The sequence below is a fragment of the Leuresthes tenuis genome, unplaced genomic scaffold, assembly GCF_036924035.1.
Source record: "Leuresthes tenuis unplaced genomic scaffold, fLeuTen1.0.hap1 SCAF_23, whole genome shotgun sequence".
NCBI lineage: Eukaryota > Metazoa > Chordata > Actinopteri > Atheriniformes > Atherinopsidae > Leuresthes > Leuresthes tenuis.
The window spans coordinates 12920491-12932764 of NW_027325377.1; the positions used below are offsets into that span (position 1 = coordinate 12920491).

General features: G+C 42.1%; 1 non-coding gene and 1 pseudogene across 1 annotated transcript; one reads left to right on the forward strand and one right to left on the reverse strand.

The window, feature by feature from the left end:
- Nucleotides 1-1611: 1611 nt before the first annotated feature.
- Nucleotides 1612-1788, reverse strand: LOC140283446 (U2 spliceosomal RNA; annotated as a pseudogene).
- A 4978-nt stretch (nucleotides 1789-6766) lies between these two features.
- On the forward strand, nucleotides 6767-6957 carry LOC140283582 (U2 spliceosomal RNA). The gene has a single exon (XR_011910175.1). It is a non-coding gene; the product is annotated as a U2 spliceosomal RNA (small nuclear RNA).
- The last annotated feature ends 5317 nt before the right edge of the window (nucleotides 6958-12274 follow it).

The following is a 12274-nucleotide window of genomic DNA, read 5'->3' on the forward strand; positions in this document are numbered from 1 at the left end:
AACTATGGTCGGCCAATCACAGCTTGTATGGTGGGATATTCACACCCACTTGCATCCGAAGCTCTCCGCCCCCACTTTTGTTGATATTTAGTCGGTCATTCACACCTTACCCGTTTTCTTGCCGCCAAACACCTCTGATCTCGCTTTTGATGATGTAAGATTGGGCATTCAGACCTTGCTTTTCCTGCTTTTCACCAACTATAGATGGACATTCACACCTTCTTGCAGCCGAACACTTCCGCTCCACCTTTTAGGTTTCTATCACACCTTTTTTTTCACCGCATTTTATAGATTATGGTTGGAAATTCTCAACCACTCATCCGAAGACCTCTCCTCCCGCTTTTGTTAATATATTTGAACTTTAGTCAGATATTCACACCTACTTGTAGCCGAACACCACCTCTCTAGCTTTTGATGAGGTATGGTCCGGGATTCTTACCGTTTCTAACACATTTTTCAGCAATTATGGTAGGATATTCACACCTTCTTGCAGCTGAACACCTCCTCTCCCACTTATGATCATGTGCGGATTGATTTTCGAAAATTTTCTTTCATGTTTTCTAGCAATTAATTATGGACATTTAGACCTTCTTGCAGCTGAACACCTCCGCTCCCGCTTTTGATCATACATTGTCAGGCATTCGCACCTTGTCTTACCCGCTTTTTACAAACTTTAGTCGAACATTCACACCTTTTTGCAGCCGAACACAGTTTTTTGCAGCCGAATTTGGGCATTCGCACCTTTTCATACCCACTTTTTACCAACTATGTTCGGACATTCACACCGTCTTACAGCGGAACACCTCCGCTCCCTCTTTTGATGGTGTATGTTCGGGCATTCGAACCTTTTCTTACCCGCTTTTTACAAACTATGCTCGGACATTCAAACCTTCTTGTAGCCGAACACATCCACTCCTGCTTTTGATGATGTATGGTATGGCATTCGAACCTACTTGTTGCCCGCTTTTCATTAATTATGGGTGGACATTCACACCTTGTCGCAGCCAAACACCTCCGCTCCCTGTTTCGATCATGTATGGTTGGACATTCGCACCTTTTCTCACCCGCTTTTTGCAAACTATGGTCGGCCATTCACAGCTTCCTCTCCACCATACTTGTATGGTGGGATATTCACACCCACTTGCATCCGAAGACCTCCGCCCCCACTTTTGTTGATATTTAGTCGGTCATTCGCACCTTACCCGCTTTTGGCAAACTATGGCCTTCTTGCAGCCAAAAACCTCTGATCTCGCTTTTGATGATGTAAGGTTGGGCATTCAGACCTTGCTTCACCTGCTTTTCACCAAATATAGTCGGACATTCACACCTTCTTGCAGCCGAACACTTCCGCTCCACCTTTTAGTTTTCTATGGGGCATTCACACCTTTATTTTCACCGCATTTTATAAAAACACCACAGGAACACCGTATTGAGGCTTTGTTCTGACCGCTCATTCGGTGTCGCGTTTCTTTCAAGCATTTCTCCTGGTTAGCCCGCACTCGGCTCGCTCCCAGAGCCGTGTTAAAGTCTACTTCGCATTCACTCTCTTTTCTCAGCAGACTAAAAGAAACTTCCATCCTGCACCGCTGTTAGCTTTTTCACAAGAGCAGAGGAGAGCGCACCGTTCCCAGCGGCACTGCAGTACCGGGTCGATGCTTGGAGTGAACGGAGCAAGCTCCTTTTTCAACTCCTATTGATAAAAATCCATTTAATATGTAGTCCTTGCATAGACATATCACATATTAAACTGATAAGTACAGATGGATTATGTGCAATTAGTAAAGAGAGTAGAGGACGATCTCTCTCGTTGGAAGTCCTTACCTATATCACTTATGGGGAGAGTTACAACCATTAAAATGATGATACTACCAAAAGTTAACTATTTGTTCTCAATGATCCCCATAAAACCATCTGCTACTTGGTTTAAGTCACTAGATTCATGCATCTCCAAATTTCTGTGGAAAAACAAACCACCACGTATTAGTTTAAAAACCCTACAGAAGACCAAGGACAGTGGTGGATTAGATTTACCTCATTTTCAGCACTATTCCTTAGCCAATAGGTTACAATATATATCAAAATGGTTTAAACCTTGTTGTTGTCACAGTTCCCAGAGACGTTGTAATCGTTGAGGATTCTATATTCACCCCCTCATTAGAGGCACGTGTTGCAGATTGATGACACTGAATCTTCTTCTCTGTTCATTGCTGGCATCATTCCCAGCATCGTAAGTGTTCGTGGCATTGTTAGCCTCTTCTTCTGGATCTTGATATCGAGCATCCTTTTGTATTTCTGGTTTGTAAGTCCTCTCTCTTCGTTCACCGGAGTCTTCGTCTCTTTGTCCTTGAGTTTGGTGATTTTTTCTTCTTTTGATGCCTTGACACAGTGTGACAGGTGATACCACATGGGAGATCCTTTAACTTGGACTGCTGTCCCTGTGCTGCGAAATGGCTGTGCTGCTCAAATGGTCTCTCCTTCATCATATACACAGTTATTTATACATCACCTTCCACCATGAAGCGTTGTCCCTTTTTGTTTCTCTCTTTGTTCTTAAAATGCTGTTATGCATGTCTAAACCAATCCATTAAACTAGATCATTTTGGCAGTAAAGCGATCTACAATGTGCTTGGTCGCAAAGCTGCTCATCTGTGGTAAACAGCTCTTCAGAAAGGCATTCTTCAATTGATTTCACTAATTTTATGTAATAATTTTGTGATTTCCTACAAAACTACACTTCTTCTCCCATCTGTCTGAGTATTTAATATTGTCTGGGTCCCGTTAAAACATGTATTTTTCCCATCTAATTCCTTGTTTGCTTTAAAACAAGTATTCCCCATTTTCTATCCCTTCAGCAGCCAACCAGTTTGTATGGAGTACACTGGAGCAACTTGACTGATCAGTAAAACACTGCTTTTGTTGTCACCGCAAGGCTTCCCCCGTCGGTTGTTTCACTGAGACACTACTGAGTAACTACAACTCAACACAGTTTATACACATAACATTCATATACATACTAACAAACAAACAAACAATAATTTATCGCAATTTTCTCATCTCTGTTTGAACGTACACCCAGGTAAATATTCCTGTAGTCTTCTCATACCGACTATGGACCCATTCATTGTTTAACTTCACTGTTTTGCAAATCCTAATTGAATATTACACATTGACATTGAACTTTACTGGATAAGCAGGTCTTCATTGCATTCAGCAGCCTATATGTGAGCATTTATGTGTAAGCTGTTCTTCTTTGCATTTATCAGCAGCAAGCAATTCTTCACTGCACATGCATATGTAAATAGTAAAACAATTCCAATGTGTTAGCGAAACCTTCTATATCACAGTGGTTTCTAAGGTCTATTTTAAGTTCTTTGCCATCAGTGAGATGACATTGTTTACAAAGTGTGTCAAATTATCACTGAAGATCTTTTCAGGAATTTCAAATCTAGAAATGAGTTATTTTACGCGTGATTTTGCTACTGAGAGTGCATCTGCTTGTGCACATGGAAATATTTCAGACCATTTGGTAAAAACCTCTGTTGTCACTGAGCAGAATCGTTTCCCTTAACATTAATTTAGTTCAATGAAATCTACAAAATAATGAAATAATGAAATCCAAACAAATATGTTGAAAAAGATACACTGGCTTAGGGAATTATCTTCGTTTTGGTCTTAGATTGCCCTGTGGAATGTATTTTGCACATATTTGACCTGCTAGACAAAACTTTATTCATTTATTTATTCTAAAAAAATGTTTTTAATAATTAGTAAAACCATATGCTGTAAAAACCTGGTTCATTATTGCTTCCATCCCTCCTGTTGAGACATGACATGGTCCGTGGCTCAATACTGCTGCATATTTAAACAAATTCTTTGGCAGTATGGTTTTCCTTCCGGTCATTCATACGAGTCTATTGTAGATGGCAATTGAATAACATCTAATAATGCTAAAATATTTGTAGTTTATACATTTAGCTGTGGATGTCAACATACCTGTTTTTCCAATGCTGTATTAACACATGTACAGTTGAGAAGGCATACTGACTGTCAGTGTAAACGTTAACAACCTTTTTGTTATTTAATTTACAAGCTTCAGTTAAAGCTACCAATTCGACTGCTTGAACAGAGTAATTTTTTGGTAGTGGTTGTTTTAAGAAAACTTCAGTTTCTGTTACTACTGCAAATCCTGTAGCATTTGTGCCATCAGGGTTTTTTTCCTTGATCTGTTGAATAAATATAGTTATTTCTGCATTTTCATAATGTATATCAGTTAAGTCTGGCCTGGGTAAAACACTGATGGTTATTTCTGACATGCAATCATGAGGCTTTCCATCTGTGGGGTAGGTAGCAGTGTGGATGGATTAAGTGTAGCACATCTCTCGACAACAAGGTGTGGCTGTGAAAGAAGAACTGTTATGTAGGAGAGATGTCTGGTAAAGATATTTTGTTAAGTAACCATATCACAGCCACTGCATGAGGTACCTTAAGTGTTAATGGGTGAAATAACACCATTATTGTTGATGCCTGCACTGCCAATGGCTTCTGGCCATTGATTCAAAAGTACGATCTCGTCCCTTTTTCCCCTTTCAGTGGACACTGGCCCCTAATTACCGCAATTCAGCAGGGGGTCTTTCATTAGGAGTACTGGACTCCCCTGTGCACGGTTTCAGCTCCGACCCTGGACAGCGGAAAAAACGTTGAGATCTGGTTTGAGGACCCAATTGTTGAGAAAAGTCTCTCAATGAGACTCAGAGTTGCTGGAGTCAGTTAATGCAAAGGTTTAATCTTGCAGCAAGTTCAAGAATGTGTGTGTGTATGGGTGTATGTGTGCGAACGTGTGTGAGTTTGTGTGTGTGAGAGTTTAAAGAACCTGTTATCCACAGGCAGGCCTTAACTAGTATGGCACGGGTCCAGCCTGTCTCATCTTTTTTGGAAGGTCCAGCGCTCGGCCGTAACCCTTCTGTCTGTTTGGACTCTCACATACATTCGGTTAATCATAGAAAAACGAGAACAAAACTTTTTAGCCCCTTAAATTCATAAAACAGACATGGTGCAGTTATTTCCATTCTAGAAAATAAGAGTAATCACCACCATTCCTATAAATTCTGGATATTCTAACAATCTGAATCTTTTTTAAATGTTCGATGAAGCCCTTTGCTGTTCTGTTTAGAGACTCAGCTGATCATAAACCAAGTTTTGCTCTTGAACCAAGCTTCTAAACTCTTCACCTTTTTCATTTCTCAGTTAGTATTCACTTTAAAACTGATTAAAAGAAAAATTAAATGAATGCCTATCAACAAATGTGGGATCTAAACTCTAGTGCTTCCTCTAAAATAATTTCCTTTCTCAATTCAGAAATGTGTGTGTGTAAGTCACAACACCCGTGACACCAAAACGGCTTTCTTTTCTCTCTTTTCTCTACACTCTGCACTGTGAGCACACACAACAAATCAGAAAGGCTTTTTTCTCTCTTTTCTACATTATGGACTGTGGGGACACAAAACCGCTCTCTCTTTTTTTTTTTTTGATTGTGTGCCAGGGCGTTGTCTCACGTATTAGATTATGCTTAAGATACGAATGAGTTTATCAGTCACATCAGAATCCATACATACTGATCCTCCCGTAATAAAATGGTCGGATCTTATCAAACACACTTTGTTTCTTGTGACAAGTCAGCGAAACAGCGTATACACGTCAAGACACTGAATCAAGTTTGCCACAAGAACTCATAAGTTTGGCAGTATTGCTCTGCCGTCAGCAATCATACACCCATTTTATTTTCATGAGACATGTGCAGGCACCTGTTCATCTACTGTTCTATCACTATGAATTAGTTTATCTATTATCAATAAGGATACTTCTACAACTACTATCAAAGTATGTCCGGACTTCTTATGTTGCTATATATGAATAAGTGGGTTGCTACTGAAAAGCATTAAGCATGTCACACAGCCCAAACATATAACATTTCAGGACACACCACACAGTTAACAACCACAGTGAAGCGTGTCAAAGCCCAAACATGTAACATTCAACAGGACACTTACACAACACATTCAAATCAAACAGTCAGACAACATACAAGAACCTATACCCCAGCCGGCATTGCTCCCTGCCTATTTTCCTACAACTCACTATGTGTGCGCACACCTTTATTCACAAACTCTTCAACTTATACTCTTTTACCGAAGCTGCTACAGCTCGATTGGCCAAATACCCTTAGATCCTATTTCGGTGAATTTGACATCTGCCTTGCATGTAACAGATTAGCGGTTTAGCAGTTTTAATTTAGTTTGAGTGAAGGAATTCATTTTATAGCAAAATCCGAAATCGTGAAGAACTCATGGAAGTAAGCTTATTCTCGGATTCCTGAATCTTTAGATTTGCTCTTTCTTTTACTGCAAAGTACAACGTTGAGCAGCACTAATGAGTTGTTTCTATTTTTGGCAGGCTTTACCTTTGCGGATGAAGCCCTTTCTGTCTGTGCAAAAGAAATCTTGTTACTGTGCAGAGTGACTTCTCTGAGTAGAGTCGCCTTACTTGTTGCGACTGTGCCAATGTTCGAAGCTGGAGTGCAAAGTTGTTGCTTGAATGGTGCTCGCTGGAGCGTGCGGTAGTGTAAAGTTATACCATTTAAAAGGGCTGAAGAGTGCTCAGTGCAGCGGGTGGGCCGAGGTGCAAAGTGACACTATGGCCATAAAAAGAACACCGCTACAAGTGCGCATTGTGCCAGGAAGGGCCCTCGGACGTGAACCAGTGGACAGTTATCGCTTCTCGGCCTTTTGGCTAAGATCAAGTGTAGTATCTGTTCTTATCAGTTTAATGTCTGATGTGTCCTCTATGCGAGGACTACATATTAAATGGATTTGTATCAATAGGAGTTGAAAAAGGAGCTTGCTCCGTTCACTCCAAGCATCGACCCGGTACTGTAGTGCCCCTGGGAATGGTGCGCTCTCCTCTGCTCTTGTGAAAAAGCAAACAGCGGTGCAGGATGGAAGTTTCAGGGAGCCCAAGATGAAACTTTCTTTTAGTCTGCTGAGAAAAGAGAGTGAATGCGAAGTAGACTTTAACACGGCTCTGGGAGCGAGCCGAGTGCTGGCTAACCAGGAGAATTGCTTGAAAGAAACGCGACACCGAATGAGCGGTCAGAACAAAGCCTCAATACGGTGTTCCTGTGGTGTTTTTATAAACTGCGGTGAAAAAAAAGGTGTGAATGCCCCATAGAAAACTAAAAGGTGGAGCGGAAGTGTTCGGCTGCAAGAAGGTGTGAATGTCCGACTATATTTGGTGAAAAGCAGGTGAAGCAAGGTCTGAATGCCCAACCTTACATCATCAAAAGCGAGATCAGAGGTTTTTGGCTGCAAGAAGGCCATAGTTTGCCAAAAGTGGGTAAGGTGCGAATGACCGACTAAATATCAACAAAAGTGGGGGCGGAGGTCTTCGGATGCAAGTGGGTGTGAATATCCCACCATAGAAGTATGGTGGAGAGGAAGCTGTGAATGGCCGACCATAGTTTGCAAAAAGCGGGTGAGAAAAGGTGCGAATGTCCAATCATACATGATCAAAACAGGGAGCGGAGGTGTTTGGCTGCGACAAGGTGTGAATGTCCACCCATAATTAATGAAAAGCGGGCAACAAGTAGGTTCGAATGCCCAACCATACATCATCAAAAGCAGGAGTGGATGTGTTCGGCTACAAGAAGGTTTGAATGTCCGAGCATAGTTTGTAAAAAGCTGGTAAGAAAAGGTTCGAATGCCTGAACATACATCATCAAAAGCAGGACTGGAAGTGTTCAGCTACAAGAAAGTTTGAATGTCCGACCATAGTTGGTAAAAAGTGGGTATGAAAAGGTTCGAATGCCCAAGTTCGGCTGAAAAAAACTGTGTTCGGCTGCAAAAAGGTGTGAATGTTTGACTAAAGTTTGTAAGACAAGGTTCGAATGCCTGACAATGTATGATCAAAAGCGGGAGCGGAGGTGTTCAGCTGCAAGAAGGTCTAAATGTCCATCATTAATTGCTAGAAAACATGAAAGAAAATTTTCGAAAATCAATCTGCACATGATCATAAGTGGGAGAGGAGGTGTTCAGCTGCAAGAAGGTGTGAATGTCCTACCATAATTGCTGAAAAATGTGTTAGAAACGGTAAGAATGCCGGACCATACATCATCAAAAGCTAGAGAGGTGGTGTTCGGCTGCAAGTAGGTGTGAATGTCTGACTAAAGTTCAAATATATTAACAAAAGCGGGAGGAGAGGTCTTCGGATGAGTGGTTGAGAATTTCCAACCATAATCTATAAAATGCGGTGAAAAAAAAGGTGTGATAGAAACCTAAAAGGTGGAGCGGAAGTGTTCGGCTGCAAGAAGGTGTGAATGTCCGTCTATAGTTGGTGAAAAGCAGGAAAAGCAAGGTCTGAATGCCCAATCTTACATCATCAAAAGCGAGATCAGAGGTGTTTGGCTGCAAGAAAACGGGTAAGGTGTGAATGACCGACTAAATATCAACAAAAGTGGGGGCGGAGGTCTTCGGATGCAAGTGGGTGTGAATATCCCACCATACAAGTATGGTGGAGAGGAAGCTGTGAATGTCCGACCATGGTTTGTAAAACGCGGGTAAGACAAGGTGCGAATGTCCGACAATGTATGATCAAAAGAGGGAGCGGAGGTGTTCGGCTGTAAGGTCTGAATTTCCAACCATAATTTGTAAACACCGTTGAAGAAAAGCCTCGAAAGCCCGACTATACACCATCAAAAGCGGGAGCAGAGGTGTTCAGCTGCAAGAAGGTCTGAATGTCCACCAATAATTACTGAAAAATGGGTAAGAAGAGGTGTGAATGCCCAACTATACATCATCAAATGCAGAAGTGGATGTGTTCGGCCACAAGAAGGTTTGAATGTCCGACCATAGTTTGTAAAAGGCGGGTAAGAAAAGGTTTGAATGCCCGAACATACACAATCAAAAGAGGGAGCGGAGGTGTTTCGCTGCAAGAAGGTGTGAATGTCCGAGCATAGTTTGTAAAAAGCGGGTAAGAAAAGGTTAAAATACCCGACTCTACACAATCAATAGCGGGAGCGGAGTTGTTCGGCTAAAAGAAGGTGTGAAAGTCCGACCATGGTTTGTAAAAAGCGGGTAAGAAAAGGTTCGAATGCAAAAATATACACCATCAAAAGCGGAAGCCGAGGTGTTCGGCTGCAAGTAGGTCTGAATGTCCACCCATAATTAATGAAAAGCGGGCAACAAGTAGGTTCGAATGCCCAACCATACATCAACAAAAGCAGGAGTGGATGTGTTTGGCTACAAGAAGCTTTGAATGTCCGAGCATAGTTTGTAAAAAGCGGGTAAGAAAAGGTGCGAATGCCCGACAATGTATGATCAAAAGAGGGAGTGGAGGTTTTCGGCTACAAGAAGGTTTGAATGTCCAACCATAGTTTGTAAAAAGCGGGTAAGAAAAGGTGCGAATGCCCGAAAATACACCATCAAAAGAGGAAGCGGAGGTGTTCCGCTGTAAGATGGTGCGAATGTCCGACCATAGTTGGTAAAAAGCGGGTAAGAAAAGGTTCGAATGCCCGAATATATACCATCATAAGCGGAAGCGGAGGTGTTCGGCTGCAAGAAGGTGTGAACGTCCGACCAAAGTTTGTAAAAAGCAGTTAAGAAAAGGTTCGAATATCCAACCAAACATAATCAAAAGTGGGAGCAGAGCTGTTCGACTGCAAGTAGATGTGAATTTCCACCCATAATTCCTGAAAAATGGGTAAGAAAAGGTGCGAATGCCCAACCATACATCATCAAAAGAAGAAGTGGATGTGTTCTGCTACAAGAAGGTTTGAATGTCCGACCATAGTTTGTAAAAAGTGGGTAAGAAAAAGTTCGAATGCCCGAACATACACCATCAAAAGAGGGAGCGGAGGTGTTCCGCTGTAAGACGGTGTGAAAGTCCGACCATAATTGGTAAAAAGCGGGTAAGAAAAGGTTAAAATACCCGACTCTACACAATCAATAGCGGGAGCGGAGTTGTTCGGCTACAAGAAGGTGTGAAAGTCCGACCATGGTTTGTAAAACGCGGGTAAGACAAGGTGCGAATGCCCGACAATGTATGATCAAAAGAGGGAGCGGATGTGTTCGGCTGCAAGGTCTGAATTTCCAACCAATAATTACTGAAAAATGGGTAAGAAAAGGTGTGAATGCCCAACTATACATCATAAAAAGCAGAAGTGTATGTGTTCAGCCACAAGAAGGTTTGAATGTCCGACCATAGTTTGTAAAAAGCGGGTAAGAAAAGGTTCGAATGCCCAAACATACACCATCAAAAGAGGGAGCGGAGGTGTTCCGCCATAAGAAGGTGTGGATGTCCGACCGTAGTTGCTAAAAAGTGGGTAAGAAAAGGTTAAAATACCCGACTGTACACAATCAATAGCGGGAGCGAATGTGTTCGGCTACAAGAAGGTGTGAAAGTCCGACCATGTTTTGTAAATAGCGGGTAAGAAAAGGTGCGAATGCCCGACAATGTATGATCAAAAGAGGGAGCGGAGGTTTTCGGCTAAAAGAAGGTCTGAATGTCCAACCATAATTTGTAAAAACCGGGGAAGAAAAGGCTCGAAAGCCCGACTATACACCATCAAAAGCGGGAGCAGAGGGGTTCAGCTGCAAGAAGGTCTGAATGTCCATCAATAATTGCTAGAAAACATGAAAGAAAATTTTTGAATATCAAACCGCACATGATCATAAGTGGGAGCGGAGGTGTTTAGCTGCAAGAAGGTGTGAATGTCCACCCATAATTCCTCAAAAATGGGTAAAAAAAAAAGGTGCGAATGCCCAACCATACATCATCAAAAGCAGGACTGGATGTGTTCGGCTACAAGGTTTGAATGTCCGAGCATAGTTTGTTAAAAGCGGGTAAGAAAAGGTTCGAATGCCCGAACATACACCATCAAAAGAGGGAACGGAGGTGTTCCGCCATAAGAAGGTGTGAATGTCCGACCGTAGTTGGTAAAAAGCGGGTAAGAAAAGGTTAAAATGGCCGTCTGTACACAATCAATAGCGGGAAGGGATGTGTTCGGCTACAAGAATGCGTGACAGTCCGACCATGTTTTGTAAAAAGCGGTTAAGAAAAGGTGTGAATGCCCGACAATGTATGATCAAAAGAGGGAGCGGAGGTGTTCGGCTGCAAGTAGGTCTGAATGTCCACCCATAATTAATGAAAAGCGGGCAACAAGTAGGTTCGAATGCCCAACCATACATCAACAAAAGCAGGAGTGGATGTGTTTGGCTACAAGAAGCTTTGAATGTCCGAGCATAGTTTGTAAAAAGCGGGTAAGAAAAGGTGCGAATGCCCGACAATGTATGATCAAAAGAGGGAGTGGAGGTTTTCGGCTACAAGAAGGTTTGAATGTCCAACCATAGTTTGTAAAAAGCGGGTAAGAAAAGGTGCGAATGCCCGAAAATACACCATCAAAAGAGGAAGCGGAGGTGTTCCGCTGTAAGATGGTGCGAATGTCCGACCATAGTTGGTAAAAAGCGGGTAAGAAAAGGTTCGAATGCCCGAATATATACCATCATAAGCGGAAGCGGAGGTGTTCGGCTGCAAGAAGGTGTGAACGTCCGACCAAAGTTTGTAAAAAGCAGTTAAGAAAAGGTTCGAATATCCAACCAAACATAATCAAAAGTGGGAGCAGAGCTGTTCGACTGCAAGTAGGTGTGAATTTCCACCCATAATTCCTGAAAAATGGGTAAGAAAAGGTGCGAATGCCCAACCATACATCATCAAAAGAAGAAGTGGATGTGTTCTGCTACAAGAAGGTTTGAATGTCCGACCATAGTTTGTAAAAAGTGGGTAAGAAAAAGTTCGAATGCCCGAACATACACCATCAAAAGAGGGAGCGGAGGTGTTCCGCTGTAAGACGGTGTGAAAGTCCGACCATAATTGGTAAAAAGCGGGTAAGAAAAGGTTAAAATACCCGACTCTACACAATCAATAGCGGGAGCGGAGTTGTTCGGCTACAAGAAGGTGTGAAAGTCCGACCATGGTTTGTAAAACGCGGGTAAGACAAGGTGCGAATGCCCGACAATGTATGATCAAAAGAGGGAGCGGATGTGTTCGGCTGCAAGGTCTGAATTTCCAACCAATAATTACTGAAAAATGGGTAAGAAAAGGTGTGAATGCCCAACTATACATCATAAAAAGCAGAAGTGTATGTGTTCAGCCACAAGAAGGTTTGAATGTCCGACCATAGTTTGTAAAAAGCGGGTAAGAAAAAGTTCGAATGCCCAAACATACA